The 25,451-nt window shown below is 32.5% G+C and overlaps 1 protein-coding gene across 4 annotated transcripts in view; it reads right to left on the bottom strand.

The window, feature by feature from the left end:
* Positions 1-25,451, bottom strand: part of LOC123710770 (ADAMTS-like protein 1) — a 186,922-nt gene that overhangs the window by 147,532 nt on the left and 13,939 nt on the right. For all 4 annotated transcript variants that reach the window (XM_045662946.1, XM_045662948.1, XM_045662950.1 and 1 more), the window contains exon 2: positions 13,738-13,768. The gene's annotated coding sequence lies outside the window, so the exon portion shown is untranslated. The remainder of the gene's footprint in view (positions 1-13,737; positions 13,769-25,451) is intronic.

The raw sequence follows: 25,451 nt of genomic DNA, 5'->3' as shown, positions 1-25,451 counted from the left end.
ATAACTGTGACCTGGTGACATTCGCGTAAATAAAATTAAAAAAAGTTTACATTATGAATAAAATTCATGCCAAACCAATTTGTTTAATTGTTTCCACATAGAAAGTTATCGTTTTACGACATAAAGGGCAAAGGTTTATTTGTTTTATAACTCAACCTGTCATAAGTCCGGTTTTAAACAACATAATAATGTAAAAAGTATTGTGAACTATGCCCGAATACTATACAAAAGTTATGACTTTATATAAAATCATTATTTATGGCCAGAAGTAATCTATTTATAAACAAATGTTTTTGCCGCTCTAGCCAAAAAAAAAAAACACTTGTGTTAGAGGGTGCGATACGATATGTGGGACTGACTTCAGCACCGTGCCTGTACTCTCTAACTCCTAATATCAGCAGTAAGAAAAACGTCGGGATGGCTATTAAAATTTACACAGGATCAGCAGTAGTCCATATGGTGCCACAACACTGCTGCTGTCAGAGGTCAGTTTTACGGGTCTCCCGTTTCTAATAAGTGGCTACATCATCATCATCAATTCTAATTAAAGGCAAGCATATAAGTATATCTTCGCGCTCTCACGTCTTCCTACATATCTAATAGTAATTTTACTGTACATGGCGGGAGAGTTTTGACCGTCAGTCAGGGTTTTAACTATATATTAAAAAAAACTCTTATAATTTTCGGTAGTCAAAGCCAATAAAAGCCCACATCGAGGTTCTGTTACGCTCAAGGCAAATACATAAAACACCTGTATAATCCACAAACATTTCATTCAGATAAAATATCTTTTTAATTCTAAATATTGACGTTTGTTATACATTAACAAAATATATTTTCTATAGTATGTCGGTACTAAAGTCACTGACACAGTTATTAAAAACTAAACACCTCACCTCTCTTCCTCCTTTCGTCTTAATATGTTTTTACTTAGCCTTTTTCCAATTTCAATTCATTATTATATATGTAGAAAAATCAAATAAACCAAAAAATATTTTTGGTTAAAAATATTAAATTCCATGGAAAGGACAAAGGATTCGTTGATAGCCCTTGTCATTATTAGTAGAGCACTACACACTTTGAGAGGGTATTGTTGTGGAACTAGGTATTCTATACCAATTATGTGACTACCTTTAGACTATGGCTCCGCTTGTGACCTATGCCTTAATAAGTATGATGTCACTTAAGCAAGTACCAACAAGGTTGCCTTTGTTTTATATATTATTTTTCGTTACAGGAAAGCTGGTAATTTATGCAGCTTTTCATGCATTAGGTAGTTGCGAAAGATCAATCTATTCGTGCTGGGGTTTGAACGCACAATCCACAACTACAGGTTTTAGATTGGCGCGAGGTTTTATTACAGATGTTTATCATCTACTTTATATTAAATGCCGTTTAGGACGATTTCATAGAAAAATGTTCTATGTGTACTTCTACAATATGGTAATAACATTATGTACAGAAATTTTCGTCATTAGATTGTATTAAAGTATATATATGTATATATTTTTAACTTAACTAGTATTACAATCTAGCTATAAAAAATAGCTAATAAATAATATTATGTTGACTAAATTCCTAGAATACTAGTAACTAGTTTCAACTAAGGTAATGTTCATTAACAGTCTCAGTTAATATGTTGTATATGTTTTGACAATAATACTTTGTCCTGTGTCCGAGATAAATAAAAATAATATATAAAATCTCCTTTAATAATATAAATGTTAAGTTAATTGTATAAATAACAGATTACTAAGGACCACAAAGTGACACAGACTAAATAGAGATTTCCCGCAAGTGTCGATAATTCAGTGACAATCTACAGTTACATATTGCTCTATTATCCGGCGCCTCTCGGGGCTTACAAACTTAATTACTCTGTGCCCTTTGGACCGAAACAAATCCAACTTAGCTACTCTGAAAATACACAACGCAGGTTAATCGAGTTATTAATTATGCTTTGAAATAATTGATTTTGAATTTGAAATGAAATTTATGTTCAATTTTCAAAAACATCAAAACTTAGTTTTTGATTGAACTTAGTTCAGAGGAGCTGAATTGGGGGCTGAAAATGTGAAAACAATAATGCAAGACGAAGTGTTTGTTGTCATTAGCCAGAAAGATGACGAATCATGTCATCGGTCAACGCGTATTGCACTAGATTCTGTTTACCAATCATAATCGAACGGAACGCATTATTGTAGCTAACAACAAATTAAAACAGATTAGGGTAAAAAACCGCCTTCACCGGGGAAGGCGAGGACCTTTACTGCGTACTTCGCTCACTCCAGTGAGCTTCCGTCCTGCCCTTCAGGCGATTGACCAGCTCGCGACGGCCCAAGCCGAGGTTCGAGTCTCACAGGTGACGCCCTTGCGCTAGCCGTGGGATAAAACGTTATTTCAAGCCAAGCTACGCTCGCCAAAACAGCCCGAGGGGCTGTAAAGTCCCTTAAGGCCAACAGCGAGATTTCTCACAAAACAAAAAGCGCATTATTGTTTTTCTAAATCCAAATTCCTTTAAGAAATCATTTATTATTCAATTTCTTGTAACAAGTTACTATTAGTAAAATATCACAAGCGGCTTCTGTCCGTCAGAAGACTTAATTTCGAATGTCGTTTATGAATAAGAACTCTCTAAATCAAGCACAGCGATTGGTCGATTACGCATTTTCGCCAATCGGAGAGTGGGTGAGTCAAATTCCGTTTGAATTAGGTGTATTTAAATCTATACAGAGCATAGTAACAATAAACAATGGAGGAAGGTTACGGCTCACTCCGTAATCCTACGCCACAAACTTTTACAATTAGACAACGTGTATTGGTTTAACTCTGTAATGACTGCGGTTAGTAAATATCGCGTATTTACTGCTCTGGTAGTTTCGGATGTTGTATGTAGAACTTAAAAGTGATGTGCCATACGTATATGTATGTTATGTACACATATATACCTACAATCTTATATGAAGTTAATGTTAATAAGTAGTAAAGTTGTAGGGGTGGTTATTTTTTCTGTGTATTTATTTCGCTTAAAGACACAGTCACATGATTTTAGTATTTTATTTTAATTCCCAATATTTTAAATCAAAATACCGTGTTGCCCTAGTGTGAGACGCTTTTCTTTGAAGCCGTAGGTTCGACCCGGATGTAAAGGAAAACATCGTGAAGATATTGGCATGCCTCAAATGACATTTGTCAGGCAGAAGGTTGATGACATACTTGTGAACCAGGTCACCTACGTGAAATATTTCATTGAAGAAAAGGATATAATCTGTGGCGCTACTGGATTATTATTATTTAATTCGATATTTAAGACCTTTTTGAATAAAATACTTTCCTCAAACTTCAGTAACTTGGTAATCAAACAATCAACACATATTTTTAAGTTCTCGTTCTGAGATATAAACACGAGGTGTTCCCATAAAATTTAAACTGTCTATTTATGCAAATCTGTCAATTTAAATTCGATTTTTGATCGATACATTTGATGAATCGTCGATTATATTGCCAACAATTATATCGACATCTATTAATTATTATAATTTGATTGGGCTGCGGCCAAGAATGTCTTATGTTTCTACGAAGGCTATATTTTATCAGTGGCTATTAGAAATCTTGTTTAGTGGCTTCGGACATGTTCAACTTATTATAAATAATATTTTCGGAACTATAACTTTGTAACCGTCTAGAACTAAATAAGTTAGGCGACATCGCATAATCTAAACCCGAATTGATTAATTAGAAAGTTATCCCTGCGCGGTATTGAAAAGAATTGATTTATTTTGGAACTATGTTAGTTTTTTAATCTAATTATAATAGATTATTACAAATTTCAATAAAGCAAGTCTTAATATTACTTAAATAGAAAGAAAACAATACGATAGAAGACTTAATAGGTTGAAGATTGCAGCATTTGACATCGATACTTTGGCTCTAAGAACAAGAACGAAAAGTATATTCATTAAGTTATGTAATATATTATATCGCACAATGAGTTAAACTGTGATTTTTAAGTTACACATTAAATATATCTTTATATTACAATATCACGAAATGTTACGATTTTAAGAGGTTCCAATAACACGTAAGTAAAATTAAAATAGCCTATGTTCAAGTAATATAATAAGGATTAGATGAAGTTTATGTTATTATTGTTTTTAATATAATTATACGACCTCAGACAGAGTTATCGTCTCTTCCAAATTCTTCTATTTGTCTCGCATTTCCAATGATTACCATCTTTCCCCGCTTTATCGTTTATTTCACCCATATGTCTTTTTGACATTTGTCATCACAAACGCAGGCGATGTGACCAACCCATTTCCACTTTACCCTTTTTTGAGTTACTACGTTTGTTATTTTTGTAATTTCGTATTACACTGTTTATCACTTGAATTTTTGAACCGAAGAGTATAACGCTTCATAGCCCTGTTGCATATTCCAATCCAAGCCTTGTGTGCCTGACGCACGCCGTCGACTTTTTGGGTCTAAGGCAAGCTGGTTTCCTCACGATGTTTTCTTTCACCGTTTGAGCGAATGTCCCCGGCTGTGGACTTCCTATGTTCGCAAATGCGTACATCGAAACTACCACCTCAGGGATGAGGGTCTTTTTGAGATTTTTTTTCTATACTAGGTTTATTCTTTTTTTATATAGAACAGGAGGCAAACGGGCAGGAGGCTCATCTGATGTTAAGTGATACCGCCGCCCATGGAAACTCTCAATGCCAGAGGGCTCGCGAGTGCGTTGCCGGCCTTTTAAGAATTGGCACGCTCTTATCTTAAAGGCTCCCAAGTCGAATAGGTTCGGAAATACTTCAGTGGGCAGCTGGTTCCACATAGCGGTGGTGAGCGACAAAAATTTCCTTGAAAAACGCTTATAGTCAACGCTTTTAATTCTAATAGTTATTTCATCCGTTCCATTTTCATCGTTCAATTTTAATGAATTCAAGCTGTTTCCACTATGTTACATTTTTTGAACGGGTATAAAGCTCATTAATTTCCAAAGTTGTTAATTCTTTAAGCTCGCTTTTTCTAATAGATTAAAAGCGTGACTACTAGATTATAATATATTTACAATTTCTATGTTTCTATAATGTTGTCTATTTAAAATAAATCGGATTATTATGTTAATACATAACCTACATATGTAAACCGCTTCGGCAATTATCATCTAAATGTTATAATAATACCAGTGGGAAAACAAAAATTGTGAACCCTATAAATCTTTGGGTACCGCCCAGCTGGTATTGCTATCTCTATCAATTTAAGAGGTGTAGATAGATATAGAAATATGAAACTTTGTAGTGTTTCCAAGAGTTGTAATCTTAGTTCGGAGTGTAAAATCAGTTCTATTATACTGTTTTAAGTAAGCGATTCATCCATACTGTAAAATAAAAGGAAAAGCTGCTTATATTAAAAGGGAAAAAAGTCTGATATACTTTAAGGGCATTAACCGACTTTAATCGGAAGGAAGGAATTATAAACTTTTATTGAAATCCAGTACCAATTATAGAACTAAATCGTTTCAAAATACTTTCAACACTTTCGAAAACGTTTTCGTAGCGGCTGTTTAAAGTTAGTGTTTTATAATGCAAATTAATAATAATAAAATTTAAATTAATTCTACTAGTTAACCTTCGACCCTCGAATTATCTTCAACGTGGTTGAATTATTTTTAGTTAAAGTGGCATCTGTTATTCACGAAACATCAGAAAATATAATATCAATTTAAGTTTCGAATTTTAAATCGATTACTTTCATTATAAGCAATATATATATATATGTCAAAGAAAAAGTTCTACTGTCAGCTACCATTGTAATTATATGTCCCAGATATTGATAATAAATATAAAAAACAGCCTTTTAAAAATGCGCTAATCCTTGCGACATGGATGTTGGATTTAAATTGCTTTTGGGTTGGGACTAAACTTAAAAACCCTCTACTGATCAGAGGATTAGAGGTCTTACCAAAAGTGCCTTAGTCTTCCACGCGCTCATAAAATGACCTTCGAGGCCAGTTAAGGCAATCAACCCTATGGCGTATGTCACCCAAACCTAAACGAATACCAGGCCCTTCCAGAATGCTCAGAGGATAACCTCCCAGCTCTGAAAACCTGCTACGAAGCTTTATACGAACATTTCTTTAGCTATAAATTTATTTGTGATACGTGATACAAACAGAAAATTTGTAATTCCATTACTGTAAATACAAAAGAAATGTCTAAGAATCAAAGAGAAAATAAGAAAAAGAATTGATGAAAAAATAAATAAGCCCAAGTCAAAAGAGTAAACTTCGCAAATGTATTGTGAATTGAGATTACAGTTTGTTATGACGGCGGATCAATGATTTCTCTTTTTGTTCCAATAGACTATTTTCAGCCGATTGCGCAATAAAACATTGGTCTTATGTGCGTAGAGCATAGATTTTTAGGAAACAAAATTTCTTCAAAATGCATTTTACAAAATTAAAAAAGAATAATGACTAAGAATTTTTTTCACATACTAAAAACTATACAGTAATACAAAGCCTACCCGTGGCACCGTTATCATACATCAATCATCGCTGTTCCACGTTGAAATATTGAAATCTATGGGATTTTATTCTAGAAACTGTTTCAATTCCTTTGGATTCGTCAGAAGCTCCGCCGTGTCTCCGATTTTTTAAATCAAAGAGAATTTATGATGTATTCAGGACTCTTCATTTAATATTTCAGAAAAACAGGCGCGTACTTGACATAATTTGTCCACTTTATAACCTCAATGCAAGCATTTTCCGTGCATTTACTCATTGTGTTTAAAAACCTTCTTAATCTATCTCAACAAAATCACGTCCCGTTTTAACAATACGTTTATTTATCAAAGTAATTGAGATGCAAAAGGAGTCTTATTTTAAAGGTTATAAGTTACAAAGTCGAGTAACCGTGAAATAAACGGCATATTCTCTCTAAGCCTCCTAAGTGATGCTTAGTGATGCTTCAGCTGAAAAACGTAGGCATGCAATAAAATTGAGAGAAGTGAAAATCAATAGGCTAGCGTACCTTACTGAAGGCACTTAAGATATCCTTAATTTTCTTAATAAGTTTCTATCTTAACCTGTTATTGACCAAGTAACTTTGTCTCTTAAACAAAGAGAAGAAAGTATAGAATTGATTGTGGTAAGTATGACTTAAGACTATTCGGAGGTGAGCCGATTCTTTATTTTATAAGGGTTGATACGTGTTTGATAGTGATAGAAAAAGCTTGTAGATAAATTGATAGTTGGATGTGATAGAATTTTGTTGGACGGCCTAGAACAATGATGGATGAATTTTGATGACATCTTTGTTTTATAGAATCGGAGTGTTTTGGCGTTATTACTTAGTTTTAACGATATTCGTGTTAATCGACATTTGTCATTGATATTTTGTCAGTTTTCGTTTATGTCTCACATTGATGCAACTGATGCTTTTGACTTAAAATCAATAATTTATGAACTTAAAAATAAACCTGAAACCTGAAACACGTGTTTTCATAAATTTAAAATAAATATTTTTGGTATTTTTATTACCGTATACTCTTTTCAATTTAAAATTGGGATATCAGTGTAACTGAAAATAATTAGGAAAATATATTCGTATAACAAGGTATTATCCGCACGTAGCTTAATGAATTTGGTTTTCCTTTTGCTTAGTTTTGAAGGTTTATAATTTTTTTTATGAAAACAGGTTCTCAACTAAAGGAGTAACCACCTTTTACCGATCCATAAATTCCAAACCATAAAACCCCACTTACGAACCAAAAACTGTGACATGACGGAAAATCTGAATTTATTGCGAAAACTTTTCCAATAAGACGCCAGTAATAGGATCTGAGATGATGTGAAGTAGGTCAAGTATTGTTTGCTTTAACCACTGACTGATCATTATACTATGAACCGAAGATTCTTGATAAATTGGAAGATTTTTATAATAGCGTACGAACAACGCACTCGTGGCAATATTCTGTAATTTATTTCAAAAAAGAAGAAATTCAATGCTAACTATAGCCTTATTTATAATGAGAAGCCTCAAATGTCTATTGAGTATTTTGTCTTTATAAACCCTCGTGACAAGAGAATAAATGTGACAGAGTCTCTACAAATAATTCAGTCCTTAGTAATAGAATTTTTTTAATAATACTTTAATGTTTAAAGAGGACATGCACATTGTACACTTTGTACAACCTGCTTACAGAAACGTATAACATATCTATAATTTATAGGTATATAAGCCTCAACAACCAATAATGCTTTCTAAACATTCCTGTTACCTTTGTTTCAATAGAATACTATTCCGATAGGGATTACATTATAAATTTTCCTTGTAAAATACCGAGCCTGTGAGTGAAAAGATGTTAATCTTCAATGTACTGATTGTTTATCACGTTGGTTTTATTTATATAAATCATAAAAAATAATTATTCATTAAAGTTTATTTAGAACTGAAGACAAGATTTTTTCCTTTTCCTAAAAATTTATATTTGTAACATCGAGGCAGAATACCAAATTCCATCCGTATAAATTTGACTTGAGCGTTTTTTAAGGCAGTTTCTGCTGCGCACCACCAGTACATACTGGTGGTGCGCAGGTTCCACATGGAACCAGCTGCCAACTAAAGTATATCCGAACCAATTCAGGGTCTTTCGAAAAAAGGGCATATCAATTCTTTACACTTAATAACTATTGTCAACTAACAGAATTCTTAGAAACTATAAATATTTGATCTAAAAGGCGAGATAGATTACAAGTTATTGTAAAAAAATATAACTTTGCGAAACTGTAAGTAATTGGTAGGGTCAATTTCAGAGGAAAGTTTGTTTATTAGCTAACTTAACATCCTAGGAATATCACCGCGTTAGAACGCGTTCTGTGAAATGCCAAAAGGTTAAATAGGACTACGAGGAAGAAACTGAGGGGGTCCTTGAGTTTATACTTGAGAGAAAAATCTAAACACCTATTTTTTAATAATTTTACATATAACAGACACTTTAAAATTAAGTGGTCAATACTTTTTTGATATGACCCGCCGAGCAATGTTGGAGAAAAATAATCATTTCTAGTAAATGAAAGGAATTATTGTTTCTTAAATAATGTTTTAAACTTGTACAATACGTTTCACGGACATAGATCAAATCTGAAACGTGACATTTTGAAGATTGTTCTCCTACCGAGGCCCTTTCATCTTTAACCACTTCTTTAAAAACAAAATTATCACTAATATTTCAAAACACATTACATACACTTACTAAAAAATCTTAAAGAATATCTCGTGAGCCTGTCCTATTCTGATATAGAAAATATTCTTATAGTGCAAAAATAGTTTAAATATAAATTTGTATTATGTAGAAATCATAAAGGTAAGTACATAGTATTGTCTTTTGTTAACATAGCTTTTACACATTGAAAGACAACACTTTTTTAACCGGATTAAAGCTATTTGTATTATTATAAACTTATAATTATTTACATAATTATAAATTGAAATAATTTATATGTTAAAGAAGAGACTGGTTGCCCACAACACAGGGAATCCTAGTGCCAGTGCACTTTACTTTACGTAAATATCCTGTATATTGTGTATAATAAAGCTTTCTTTTCTTTTAATAATAACTTTACACACGATACTTATACAATTAACTACTCTTAAAACGTCGTAGTCAAAACAGTAGTCTCGTAATGTAGTAATTTCATTTAAAAAAGCTAAAAAAGTTTTATCGGAACTTAACATTTGTCATATTGCAAATTTCTCCTTAATAAGGTATATTATGGGATAGGTGGACAATAAATAGCTATTTATGAATAAATCTCTGTAAAAATATTTCAGAACATTTTATAAATGGTTAGGTTAACATGTGAGTTGTCCACTTAACTCGTTAACATGCCAAGGTCAACTTCGAGTCCAATTAGCTGAAGTGGCGTCAACCCTAAAGTTAAATGTAATGGGGTCACAAACTTTGTTGCACTGTTTGCTGTTTTGACTTTGGAAAAAGTGTTTATGAAGGTCAAAAGGATAAAACTAATTAAACCTTTTTGTCCGTGTAGTAGACTCGTGTCTGCGAAAAATATGGATGTAAAGGATACTTTATCGTGACCACACTGGGGTCTGGATATGGTCTCGCTTTAACACAAGTTTTTCATTTATATTGTTACAATATTGATTTTTTTAATACATATAATACATAATAAAAGATACAGATTCTGTATAAAAATGCTACTAGGTATAAGCAACTCTTGAGTACGGTATTATTGTGAACTTTGTCTTTGTCATTCCGCTGCGAATTCTAGATTTGCAGGAGGCTAAAATAAAATATACTAGAGATCGTTCCTAATTGCTTAACCTTCAATCCGGGTTCCATTTCAGTGATAATCGTCATGGCTCATTAGACATTGCTTATATACAAAAACTACCAAATATATTTCATAACATAACTGGTACTTTAGATGATTATCAAACTTTTAGGTATAAAATGCCGATGGAAATAAAAAATATATTTAAAAATAATGCTCAACAACAGCAATAAGAACTTAAGAAACGCATAATTGTTAATACTTACTACTTAGCTACAAGGCTATGTATCCATGGCATAAGATTATTAAAATTTATCTAAGAATAATAACGCTCTTACTAAGTTTAGCGTGATCACAAAGTTTGCAAATTGTGTTAAAGGTAGCGTTAGTTTTCATACATAAAACATTTACGCATCCTACTCATAAAATATTTATTCTTCTTTGAAGTTATTGTGAAAGATTTTTAGTTTTATTATTCTCATAGCTCACCTCACATCTAAGTAACAAAAAAGCTTTTAAAAGAAAACGAACTTAAACTCTTTCCATCTTTGAGGATAAACTATAGCTCAAAGATGCTTAGTTTATATCTACATGTGAACAGTACGATCAAGTAACAAAAACGTTGTGCAAAACACGGACAATGGACTTGTCAAGTTATGGCTTGTACGTTTGGCATTCCACGATAGAGAGCTTTTTAAGGTATTTCAACCGCGCACTACCACTTTCTGGAACTATGCTGCCATTCCAGATATTTTCGAATCTTACGACTTCTCGATCTTTTCGATCTTTACGGGCGGTATCACTAAACATTAGGTGAGCTTACTGCCCGTTTGTCGCGTTATTATTAATTAGTATATACCATATATATACTATTGATACTATTCGAAATTGGTATCGTTGGAGTTGTTAAATATTATAATTCTACATATATACCTATTTGTAAAATTTATTTCGTACGGCTTCACAATTTCAATTAGAATAATATGCATAAAATTTGATTAGTTACGCCATAAAAGCACTAAAATAATTTTATTTGTTATAAACTTAATTAATATTTAAATGAATTAATAACTGTCACACTGTTTGTATTCATTCTCATAAATTTGTGTTTTATATAACTTGAATTGGAATAGCAATTTAATTCTTATTAAATTAATACCGTTAGTTTATCGGTATAATGACATGTTTATAATTTTTTAACAACGATAGAATTTAGATTCGACTTCTATTATTTTAAAAAAGCTATAAAAGGTTTTCTTCTGTTGTTCTGGGGCCAGTCTGTTGATAAAGGTTGGCTGTTAATAACTTGAATTACTGGGTAGCTTGCGCTAGTCTACAAATTTCTAACACCTCGTCTTTTGCCTTGATATTTTGCCCATCATTATGAGCTGCAATAAGTCTTATCGGTGATAACCTAAGACGTGTCGAAGATATGCGACTTTCCGTATTTTTACTATATAAACTTTCGTGTCGTCCCGATTCGTTGACGGTTCATTCGATACTCTTTGGATCCAGCATACGACGGTAACACCATATCTCGAAAACTTCCAGGCGTCTTTTTGTGTCTTCCTCCTAAATAGTCCATGCCTCACAGCCATATATTGATACTGGACGGCTAATGAAACTTCTAATTAATTAAATTATGTCAATGATTGCGCGACAGAGTTCATCGCGGCGCCTAAAACCCCTGGTGAAATCTAACGAAGCTGTATTGGCAAAATGGCTTACGCATGCACCCCTCTACCAGGTCATCAGTTCGAATCACAGCTGGGCACCATTGGATCTTTTATATCCAAAAATAACACTCACTCAGTCGTATGTCATGCACAGAAGGCTGATCACGACTAAGCTACAGAAATTGAAGGCCAAAACCAAGGGTTGCGCCACTGGTTCTTTTGTTGCCAAAATCTTCTCTTCTCCCCACTCCTTCTACATTAAAACCATAATAAAGTAGGTCATAATGATGGAAATAATAAACACGGTTAGAAGGATATATGTATAACGTGTCACTTGATTAATCCATTTTATTTCATACATTGCTGAAATAACAAACTGAATTAGGAGTTCAAGTGGCGAGATTAGATCTAGTACAAAATTGGACCAAAGGAATCTATTAATCGATATAGCACACTTACCTTCAATAAGTACTTTTGGAAGTCTCATCAAGTAAATGTATACTTTACCATACCAATAAAGTGCCATTGGGACCAAATAATTAATATAATTACATGAACATACGAAGTCCATTATATAGTACTTTGCTATCATTTGTTGCGTCCCTTTGAGGTTTTTACCCCAAATTGTACTCTAATCGACCGCTTGTTTACTTAAGTGCGTGCTATTGTATAGCAGTACATAAAGCGGTTATAAAAAAGCTCAAATCACTTCGAAAAATGGGAAGATTTATTTAAAAAAATAAGATTGAAAAATATATAATTAAAATTAATTAATTACTGTGCTGTATTTATTTAACACAAAGCTTGCTTTTTTACTAATAAGTAAAACAGATGCCTTGTATGAGTTATTAGTATTTCATTAGCAAATTAATTATTTTATTAAAGACTTAAATTTGTACATTTTAGCACCTATAAATGTTAGCCTTAGCTCGTTAGTGAAAATCGCTCGAACTCAGGCGCCAGATAAGACAAGCCAGTCAACATGAAATGGTGAATTTCTCAGCGATTTTGCTGAAGTAAATAATAAAATTCACTTTCCGTTGATTATAGAGAAATAGGCGTCATGGTGATGCGATACAAGTATTCAAATTAGTTTCCTTAAGATTCATATTCAGGTGTCTATTTTTGAAAATGCTAAATTTCATATATAAAATGTTTTATTCATATCCATATTCTAAATGGATATTACACTCCGTTAACGTTTAAGACAATGCACTGACTCTGTTTCAGAGAATATAACAAAAAATCAAAAAGCTTCTAACGAGAAAAAATCGTAATCGTAATCGTAATCGAAAAACTCTGTACGCGGTATATTTAATTCGAGGAAAACGATATGAATCCTTAACAATATTAATTAAAGCCATTCCAGCAGTTTGAAGCATGAAATTTTATATGAAAATAACTTGATAAGATTGTTTATTTTTAAATAAAGTTTTTGCATAAAAAATAAACTCGGTGCTTCATAAAGCGGCGTTCTCCGTTGTTTAATCCTCAGCGGCGAAATAAGATATTAGATTGTATTTTCTTTTCGTATTACTTGACAAAAAGTAAACTATGTAGAAGTATTTAATTACGATCATAGCTCAACAGCTTTATTCAGCGTCTTTTTATTTTAAAAGACAAACTAAATACGAAACACTAAAGACAATTGGAATTATGTTTAATCCCTCTTCGAGTTGCACAAAATATGTTCAAACATCAAAATTTAAAACGACATAGAGGCTAAACTAGAAAACATAATTCAACTATATTTCACAATACCTGGTCTTGCGTTGTAGGCCGAACCTTATACCTGGAACAGAAAAAGTAATAAATTTTCTACTACAAAGTTAACAACAAAATTGATCTGGACATTTACAATTGTTACTTTCACACTAATAAACTTTATTTTTATTTTTGCAACTCCTTCATTATTGTAAATTAAGGTTTTTATTGTATTGTATTAGCAAACTTCGATTTACTGAAAGTGTGAATTTCATATATATAGTATGACACAGGCAATAAAAGGCATATGTACAATTGTTCTTTTCTAAAATCTCGAGGAAATTCGGCAAAATCCAAGCTCAAATCGTGAATTTGGATCCCGTGCCATGCCGGATATTGGTAGCACGCTGTATTTACTGAGCCATCGAGGTGCTTCCGCTATTTGGAACGACCTATTTTTCATTTTTACGATTTTTGTTTATTAAATTCTACTTTAACGGTGTATTTAACGTTATTTGTATTATTCTGAACAATTTGAAGCTAAACCATATGGTCAGATCTTAATATAAAAAATAGATGAGTAAACTTTTTAGTATCCTTTTTATAATTGGATTTTAGTTATGTCTACCAAATCAAATCTAAATTTATTTAGTCTCCAAGTTTCGGTTTACTAGGAAATTGTAGGAAACTGCAACCATTACGCCATCATATGATAGCATAAATTCTAAAATAAATTGGATATAAATTTGTAATATAAAATGTTGTCAAATTAATAACTATGGACATTAATTTTAAACTTTCGTATTGGTCTTTAGTTTCAGTGGTCTATTATTAAAGTTTTAGTTCAACTTCTTCAAAAGCCGCCATTATTAATCGGCTAGACTTGAGCCAGGGAACTTTGAAATTAAACCTTTGAATGGAGAAAACAAAGTTTATTTTGTAAGTATTACTGGACTTATTACATTATTGAAATGAAAAGTTTTATTGGATTTTAATTGCCGTAGTTTTAGCGACATTTCTAGTGCATTACAAGAATAGTTTCCAGTAATGTCTTAAGAACAATAAATTAAATAATTATATGCTTTACGGTATATAGATTGATTATTCCAATTCTTCAATAGTTTTTGATATTTATAGACAAGTAGCCTTCTGTGCCTGATTTTTTGTAAGACAAACATTTTGACATTGTAAGATGTCACGACCTCGCGATGTTAGCTTTTACCGAAAGAGCAAGTCAAATATACGCACATAGAACGCATAATCTATTGGTGCGGAGCCGTGAATGCACGACCACAGGCTTGAGAGTCCCCAGACTTAGGACACTAAGCTGACAATACTACTATGTGCTTACATTGTTGTACATAATTTAATCTATTTTAGATTTCAGTTGTCCAATTAAGGTTTCTTTCTACGAACAGTAGGTAACACGCTTCAACGCAAGTAGTCACTGTGGGCCTGGGTATCCGGAAGATATATCCAGGATGCTCCCTTCCCTCGGTAAAATGATATGCGCTGGTTCGGCTGTCGCGTGTCAGTATAATAAAAAAAGGAATCCAATAATCGATAAGACTAAAACTAGCACTTATCGTATCTCACTCCAAACACTGGCTCCTTCAATGATGAATCAAAAAAATAGTAAATGCTATACGCTATGCGGTATATATTAGGTCCTTACATATGAAATTGGCGTTTTGTATGGGAGGAACAAAAAGTCGAATATATTTAATTAATCAAAGTATGAACCATTGTTTTCTATGCACTTTTGCCATCTCATAAGTAGTTAACCTTTACTAAAAAAACAGTCGGAGGGGAATCTATAAAATCTGTGAAGGCGATTTGGACTGCCCCATCAGAGTTAATTTTTTTCCCTTGCAAGAAGTTGTCCAAATTTCGAAAAAAATGGTAATCTGTTGGCGCAAGGTCCGGGGAATACGGAGGATGTCTTAGACATTCCAATTGAAGCTCTTCTAATTTGGTAGCCGTCTGTTGTGCAGTGTGTGGTCTAGCGTTGTCGTGAAGTGGCATTGGCGTGGATAATTGACCAGCCTAGGTTGTTAAGCCGCTAGCTTTTCAATCATGGTTTGCAATTGCTGACAATAGACATCAGCCGTAATAGTCTGGCCAGATTTGAGAAAACTGCAATGAATAAAACCGGCACTAGTCCACCAAACGCTTTCAAGTAACTTTTTTGGGGTTAATTTTCGATTGGGGCAGGCTGGCCAGGATCCAACCATTGCATTGAGCACTTCCGATTATCGTAAAGACGCCATTTTTCATCACAGGTAATGATTCAGTTTAAAATACCTTCATTATTGTGCCGGTTCAGTAATGTAACGCAGCAGTCGACGCACGTTTGCCGGTTTGCTTCAGTCAATTCGTGAGGTACCCACCTTTCAAGCTTTTTAATCTTCCCAATTTGCTTCAAGTAAATTAAAACAGTTTTATCACTAACACCGCAGCCTGCAGCTAACTCGGACGTGGTTTGCGATGGATCCGCTTCCACAATAGACCCTTGCGCCATTACGCCGGGACACCACCTACCATCTCCGGTTCGTGTGTCAAAATCAAATCAACTATTGTCATCCTTCTTTGATTTATACCAATTTAGCGCGAACAGTCACTAATACTAAACTTATACTTTCGTCTTGCTCAAGAAAATTTAAGATAATTATATACAGTTTTTCATATATTCTATAAGGGACTGGCCAGTCTAACGCTCCAGTGAATGATGTTGAAATGTAGCAAGATTCAAGATGAGACATCATAGTATTGATTTCTATCGCAGAATATAGATGTCGCTACAAAACCCGAGTCGATAAAACCGTGTCAGTACATCTGATGCTTTACAACCAATTAAGGATTTTCACACTCTGGGGTAAAAATTTAAGCAGCTGTCCTAAATTCATGCAGTAGCGCCAACAAGTCAACTAACAGTAGTAAAGTTTACGACCATCATTACATTTTTACGACATCGTTAAACACTATTTATAGTTAATTAGGAGTTAAACTTCGCGGTTCATTCATTCGGTAGGTTTGAAGTTCAACTATTAAATTTTAATAGTTTTTTTCATATTGTTTGACGAAATTAATGTACAGTTACATAGACTTTAAATTAAAATCTTTCATTCCTTAGACATTTTCACACACCCACAAGCACTCATGCTTTAGTTTTCTTTTATTTTTGTTTGTTTGTTTTGTTTGTTACACCTTTATTTATTGTGTGCAGCAGCATCTCACACACATACAGATGGTCAATACCAGCAGCATGCTAACTTGTAAAATGCAATATTGTGAAGGGGTAAAGAAATATAGACGTGTTATGAAGAGAAATAATTTCTACTAAGGAATGAAATTCTACTAAAGTAAAAATTTAATGTTTCGTGTAACCCCTGTAGACGTGTATATTAATTTAATTAATGTAAAATAAAAAATGTGTTATTTGTAATGAAAATATCTGTGTATTAAAGTAACACTATGTTATTACCATTCTATGTTTACATTTACTAAGAATTCATGTCATTTGTGGTGGTAGAAACGGTCTTATCCCGGACTAGTGTTATGTTAAAAAGCATGCTAATTGCTAAGTAATAATTTATTTGCACGAATATGGTACAAAAAACTATCACTACATGATCACGTTAATTAAATATGTTATTATTAATTGGTAGATTTTTTTAATCTTTGAATGTTTTTGGTAAATTATTATAAACTTTGATCGCAATACAAAAAGTGTTTTTCTATACAAATCCAGATTAATTTTTGGCATAACCAATTTCTTCATATGTCTACTTCAGCAGTTGTCCTTTCCCATTGTCATAAAAATATTTATTTTTTTAGGAATGAATAACGATATTCATAGATTTCTTCTTAAGATGGTGTAAACCAATGGCAACCATGGTAACAAACACGGTCTCTTGTCCACGATTTAAAAGAACGAGATTATTTCACTGTTTTCGCAAATTTAAATAGGAATAAGTTCTATGAATGACAATTTCTAATCAAGATAAATAAGATCGCATTCTTAGTTTCCATCTCATTAAAATAAACGAAATAAAGGATTATTTAAACCACATTTTAAATTGGATATCATTCTGTACTGTGCGAATAATTTTAAACAAATCTGAAGCGGCGTTCCAATTAGAGGCGGGAGCTGTTACTGAAATAAACAAGAACAAAACATGGATAAGTACGAGTCTACTGTACGTCGGGGTTCCGTAGGTGGTTAAAGTGGAATACCTTCAGGATTCCTAACTATATTTCGATGTACCATAAGACAAAATAGTAAAGTAAAGAAATTGTTAAAAATTATAGACCCACACTTATTGGTATCATAAAATAAAAGCGATTAGGAATTCTTAAACTACTAATAATACACCAACGAAAACGTAATGCTATAGATTTTTTAGATTAGTCGTAGCTCCTATTATTGTCCTAACTTATATTGAAAGACATCTAAAATATTAAAAAAAACATACAAATTAAACCTAATAAAGTATTTTTATATATACTTATTAAGTCTACTGTACGATTTCCAAGAACCTACTTTAATATTGCAAATGTAATAAGACTAGATTAGACTTTCAAAACGTCAAATCCTAAAAAAAGTAATTTTATCTGAAAGATTGTGATTGCAAATTAAATGTATGCGTACGTAAAGCCGTTACAAATGACATCATATTAAAGTATAACAGCTTGCTTGAAAATTAAAAAAAATATATCTATTACAAATTCTACACACCTAAATTATATTAGAACAATCCTAATTACCTAAATTATATTAGAATAGAATCGTAATTATATTTTCATTATTGTTAGTTAGTAAAAAATAGTTGTAGTTTATTTCAGCTGTACTTTTTGAATATTTACCAAAAAGAACAAGGCACGACATTTCTAATTGGTCTGACATATTTAAATATGACGACTTTATAATGCAATAATGATTTATACTATAATAATTTTAAAACTTTCTTTCTATAAAAAAATAATAAGATAAAGTAATCAACAAATAAAAATGTACTGGATAAGCAAGGCGTAGATAAAGAAGACATTTTTTTGTAGTAACTCTAGGGTTACAAAAAAAATAGTTTACTTAACTGTATTGTTAAATTTTGAGTTTTTATACAAAACACATGTCTTTATATTATAAAATACAAATAAAAAATAAATCAATGGTGCTACAATCTCTTAAGGTCTGGTCCTCAGATTTCTATATCTGTTTCATGATCATGTGTTAAACTAATAGGCAAATATGTGATCAGGCTTCTGTGCACGCCGTCGACATTTTAGGGTTTTTTTAGCCGGTTTCGTCGAGATATTTTCTTTCACCGTTCGAGCGAATGCTAAATGCGCACATAGTAAGAAAATCCATTGGTGTACAGCCGGGGATCGAACCTTCGACCTCAGGGATGAGAGTCACACGCTGAAGCCACTAGGCTGACACTGCTCATTATAGTATAGTAGTTCATAAATATAAGTTAGAAAGTTAGAAATAGCATTTGAAAGAAAGATCAAAGGAACTCTAATAACACGACGAAATAACACGTTTTTACAGTTAGTACGAAATTGGACGGTACTTGCTCGAGTAATGTATTAAGTGATTGTTCAGCGGAGGCTTTGTGCCGAATTGTATACCCCATTGTACTCCTAATTATGATGATGGAAAAACTATTTTTCTTTGACTATAATACAATTCAATTGTATACATTTTGACAGTCAGTTTATCTGTATATTTTCGTTAGTATCGCACAAATACATTTTCTTATTCTGTCTGGCTGTCAAATATGTCAAACTTTATTTTCACATTTGATTGACGTTCTAGCGTTGTAAGTTCTAATTTGAAAACTAACGCTATTACTCAGGACGTATTTGGGTGTATTCGTGAGTCAAGTCAAGTAGGATCTAGGGTTGTAGGTTCGATCCCGGCTGTGCACTAATGGATTTTCTGTCTATGTACACAAGCACGTACAGTAAAGGTACAGATCGTGAGGAAACTGTCATCCCTTAGACACAAATAGTCGATGGTGTAGAACACATAATGTTGATCACCTACTTGAAGAGATACAGAAATCTGAGACCAAGACCTAAAAGGTTGTAGCGCCATTAATATATGTATGTGATAGATTAGTTTAATAAACTTTATCGTACTCGTTTTATTATATTGTTTCCTTTTGAATTAAAATTTCGCTATTCCTTAATAAACCAATCGCAAAAATATATTCAATAAATGATGTGGATTACACGTTTCGTTAATAATTATAATGAAAGATAATAATTATATCCAGCATTTTGCTGACCACAATACAGTTTTAAATCGACATTTTATGGTTTTATTTTATTTATAATATTTCGCCGCATTTGCCTAGTACGTGTATATGACAGAAACTACAATTTACGTATGGTTTTAAAACTAGATCTTAATTTTAGAGTATTCATTTGAATGTTGTCTTTTCGCATCTGTGTATAATCTTAACTATGCCTAACCCCATTTTATCAATTTATAAATAACCAATCACTTATTTGCAAGAAAGTGGTACATCGATCAATAAAATGTATACACATCTATATAATAATATACACACATATATATATAAAAATCCGCACATCATCATCATCATCAATAGTTATACAGCCCCTTGTGGGCCTTAGCCTGCTCAGATACACTTCGCCATCGCAATGTATCTAGAGCTTCCCGTTTCCAATTGCGAATATCTATAGTTTCGAGGTCCTTCACAACTCCAACCCACCAAGGTAGCCTCGGTCGGGTTTTCTCTTGCCATCGGATTGTGAGTATAGTAAGGACCTTGGGGTTCTGTCGTTCGCCATTCGATGCACATGCATTTCATCCATTTGAGCCTGTTGCACTTTATGAATTGGACGATGTTGGCGTCGTCTAGGATGTTATTCAGTTCCTCATTGTAGCGAATACGCCAAACACCGTCCATACCCATACAAAAATAGGCATGCAAATATCATATTAATTTTCATATAATAACAACATCAACACAATGTCATTATAATATGTTAAGCTATTTATAATTAATTGTTGTAAATTTTTTAATGCATCTCAGCTTTAAAAATGTAATCACCTTTAACTTGAAAGCATTACACGGTAGTGATCTATAACTTCTAGGAAAGTGATTAAATATTTTGATAGGCATGGCGTTTGAATACCTACAGGCACCCACGACCGTGTTGGATCAATTATGGATGATTTTTTACTGTTTCAAGGTTATAAACTCGGTAATGTGAAAATACCGAGTTCATAAAAAGTGGTCTACAGCTTACAATTGCTCTTGTAATAACGACAACCTATAACATATTAGATATTTTTATGAGTTATAAAAACATTTTTGATCTTAAACAACATTTATTTATTTACACTTTGTTACCTAAATATACATACTTAACGTAGAACAGGTTACAAAAGTTATTAGGAACCGACCTAATCGTTAGCAAGCAATTTTCTCCAAGCAATCTTAGTTTGGAAAAAAATATACCTACTGAGGGTAACGTGTGCATAAATAATTACCAAAAAACTTAATTATATGTAACACTAGAATTATATATTTTAAACTAACATTTAATAGTTTTTTACTCCGGCTTTTTCTCTCGGCTTACACCCTCTGATTTCTTTGCCGATGAGTAAGGATGTCTACCGATATAATTTTAATGACGTCGAATGTGTTTTTATTATTAGTAAGTAAAAGCACATCTTAGTTTCTCATTTTCCCATTTCCCCATTTATAAAAAAATTACGTTAATTTATTATAAACTGTGTTGTTTGTATAAAAGGCAGTTCTCTTTTAACAATACTATTTTGACTCTTATCTACTTCTGGGGTAGTTATATATTTATAGGTAAGTTAAAATCATTATTATCGTCTTTACTTTCGGCCATCATCGTTTTAACAATACCTACAGCTTTTTCACTTAACCTATTAATGGTTATTGGCTGAGAATGTACAAACCCAGACTAGAGAAAGTAATAAAAACGCAATAAAAAGGAGGCGATATCCATTATACAAATTCTTATTACTACTACTATTTATGGTATTATACAAGAACAGAGAAGTACCAAATATATAAGAAATATAATGAAACGTAGGAAGTCTGCTCCCTGCTGCCTGTCATAATACATTTCCGTCCTCAAATCGAGCAGAAACATTTAAATAGAGATTTATGAAAATTAATTTAGCAAAAAAGGTATTTCGAGTCGGCGCGTGGCCTTGTGACAAAGGCGAAATAATGAAATTACTTGAAAATTAAAGTGATTCAATCGCGTCCGGAATTTCAATTGGCAATGCTATGTGCTACCCTTCTGGCTCACAATTGGCTTAACTAGATATTAAGTTTTATTACTAATAAGCTGCTATTATTTATTTAATAGCTACATATACGTTAGCTTTAAGCCATCCGTAAAACCGTATCAAAATACAGGGAGTGAGAATGTGTGATCACGACATGAACTGTCTTTCACGTACATACTCACTGCCTTCGTTATAGAGCATTCCCTATATATATTAAATTGGTCTAGAAATTAAATATTGCTTTTTATTAATGCCCTATATATTGTACGTAATCCCAGAAAGTAAATCTCTCGATAGAGAAGCCATAAGGTAGAAAAAGAACTAGGTTCACGCATGCGATAATCCAAAGGCATTAGAGGTGCTCAGGTAGTCAGACTAGAAGTACCTGAAGACGTAAATTTTGTTTGTTTAGCCCAAAAGGCTGTGTAGGTGTAGAGGGTAACAGGAAATGGACCTAGAATTGGTTTCCACATTCCCAATGTGCCCTAGCTGGGGATGCCAAAATTCACATTTGAATAAAAAATAAATCACAATTTCCCATGGTCACGGCATCTCGTGTTATAGTCAGGAAATATAAAATTGCGCGGAACGATTAGAAAATTTAAGAATACTTAACCACCATATTAGGTAATCCTGACTTTTGTTACGATAGCATTTTTTTTTCAGTGCATAGCGCTTTTACAATTCAAACTTTTTTGATGTAACCTTATGGTGTTTGACATAGCATTGACAGAATGCGGAAAAAACACACAAAAAATGTTGTATATCATAAAGCATTCGAATAATAAATACTTTGTTTCTGAAATATTTTTTTAGTTAATTATCCCAATTCGAAATCAATATTCATTGTTACGACAGGACAACATCTGTCGGGTCCGCTAGTTGAAAAATGAATGTAAAGGTCTAGTACCTTAGCTGTAGCTGTCAAGTATAGCCGTCAAGCGATTTGGTAAATGCATACGGGCTTTTCTAAATATAAATTTCAATTGGAAGTTCACAAACCATTTTTATATATTCAAACATTAATAAAACATTTATTTGGAATGTGGCGGAATTTCAAGATTCTAATCTTAAACCATTCCCACTATTTAATAGACAATAATTATAATAAATTAACACTAATTCATCAAAGATAAACGTTGATTTCATCATTTGATAAACTTTATACTAAACGAATGACCCACCTGGTTGGCTGGTTTCAAGGTGGCCCCGTAAAGAATAAATTAGTGCTATATTAATGCTATATTTACGCAGGGATGCCAACAGCATCTATTGACAGAGCCAGCAGCTTACAAAGCGCATCAATCGTATACATTTTAACGCCAATGAAGCATAAAACATTTATTTAAAAATACTTTCAAGTTTAGGGGGCCACCCTACAGAACAGAATACATTGCCGACACGCCTTTTGTTATTTTTCCCTACAGAAAAATATACCAGTAATATAAAGATATTCTACTGTAAAATGAGTATTGTGTATAGGTATTAGGTAAGTTAGTAAGTATATTAAGAGCATCTCAAGTATTGGCGATGAAAAATTTAAAGACACCTGACCATCACGGGTTTCACCTTAGACATACTTTTCGGCTCAATAGTTGTGATTTCGTAACCGTCTCTATAGATCCTTTATTCAAATACTCGATCAGTAAAGATTAAGTCAGGGATGGAGCAATTGACAAGCAGATGATAGAAACTAACACTATTGAAACTGAATGTCCTAATTGCTTTCTGGATATAGTGGATTCAATTTCCGACAAACCTGTAACTTTCGTGTAAGGTAGCCTTTAGGTACTCCTAAACCTGGATCGCAAACAGGTGAAGTGTGCTGGTCTTCGCATTTACAATTGTATGAATTTTCTAAGCCAGAATACATTTCTATTCGTGCAAGCAAAACCACGGAACCGCTTTAAATATTAAACATACATTATAAAGGATCATTTGCATCAAGATACGATTATCCTGAAAAGGTTTTGAAGGTAGAATTAATGTTTTACAAATCCATTTAAAATTCAGGTGATACGACGGGAGTTGGCTGGGCTCGTTTTATGGACTAATTTATTAAGTATAGACAAAGGATACATCAGGGAAAGTTGGATATTTGGATAGAAGTTAATCATTTTAGAAATATTATAAATGAATATTATTAAGTGGGTGCAGTGGGCGGACAAATAAACTATTAAACTTAACATACCATTTAATTAAAAAATGGTTTTTACTAATAATAAATTTACCTATTTTTGGTTTAACTGTAAAAATAAAATGTAATTATTGGATGCGATGAAATCAGGAAAGTTATTTTTATACATTATTCAATTTCAAAACATTTTTATTGTGGTAAAATAAAATTACTACTAAAATTGATTCTCATGTTTAAAAATAATTCATTATCTCGTTATGTATTCATAATGGTAATTTCCTTATATTATAAGAAGTAGCAGACTAAGCAAAGTAAATTAATTCTCATCGGCCGCCCTGAATATTAAGTACAACATTAATTTCATCAAAGTAACATATTTAAAATGTTGATAGACGAATTTGTACGACAAACGAACAGGTTTTTAAAAATAAAATTATAAAAACATTTGGCATATACCCAAAAGCCTGGGTTTGATTTTGCAAAATAAGGATTTTGTATTAGTCACAAAAAGTAATCTATTAAAATAAATAATGAATATGTCTACATCCCACAATTGATTGCCGAATAGCAGCTAATCGGCAACTAATACGATTTGGTTACATTAATCACTATTACACAATCACATACATTTACAGACAACTGTTTCGGTATAAAAAAGTAAACAGACACCTGTGATAAGACAAGGCTTGCGCGAGAAGCTATGACTTCGGCTTAATCTCTTTCAAAGATTCGGCACTAAATTGAAGGGAGACCAAGATCTGTATTACGTAGAAGATGTGTGCCTGAGGGTGGAATTTCAGCGTAGATAGGACATTCAAAGAGTCTTCTCATCATTTTCTTATTGCTATTAAAATTCAAATTTGTCAAAATGTTAAGCACAAGTATCGGTTTATGCAACTATGTAAACGAAAATCTTTCTCTTTTTTAAATAGATCTTCATGACGTCGAAGCTACCAACTCATAAATATATACACTTACGATACGTGTCGTAATCACTAATATCCAAACCTAAATAACTAGAACACATTAATAAAATCTAAATGTTTGCCTAAATTATCAGCAACAACGATACATCACTAATCATGATGGTATTTGTACAATTTTAGGGGACAAAGATAAAGCACGGTTTATATTTATTAATTCGAAATATTAAGCGATATTGCGTAGAGATAGAAATTGCTTATCTTTATTTATTTTATAGTAAAATATGTAGGAGCAATGGCGCTTATGTCAGCTGCAATTATCATTTGTCTGAGAGCTTATAAACTAACTAAAAGTCTAATCAGTTCAAAACTTATAGTTTATTCATATTAAGGACTATTTGATAGT

Source organism: Pieris brassicae, chromosome 6, assembly GCF_905147105.1.
Source record: "Pieris brassicae chromosome 6, ilPieBrab1.1, whole genome shotgun sequence".
NCBI classification, from domain to species: Eukaryota; Metazoa; Arthropoda; class Insecta; order Lepidoptera; family Pieridae; genus Pieris; species Pieris brassicae.
Note: the sequence above shows the minus strand (reverse complement) of the source record. Positions and strands in the feature narration are given on the sequence as shown.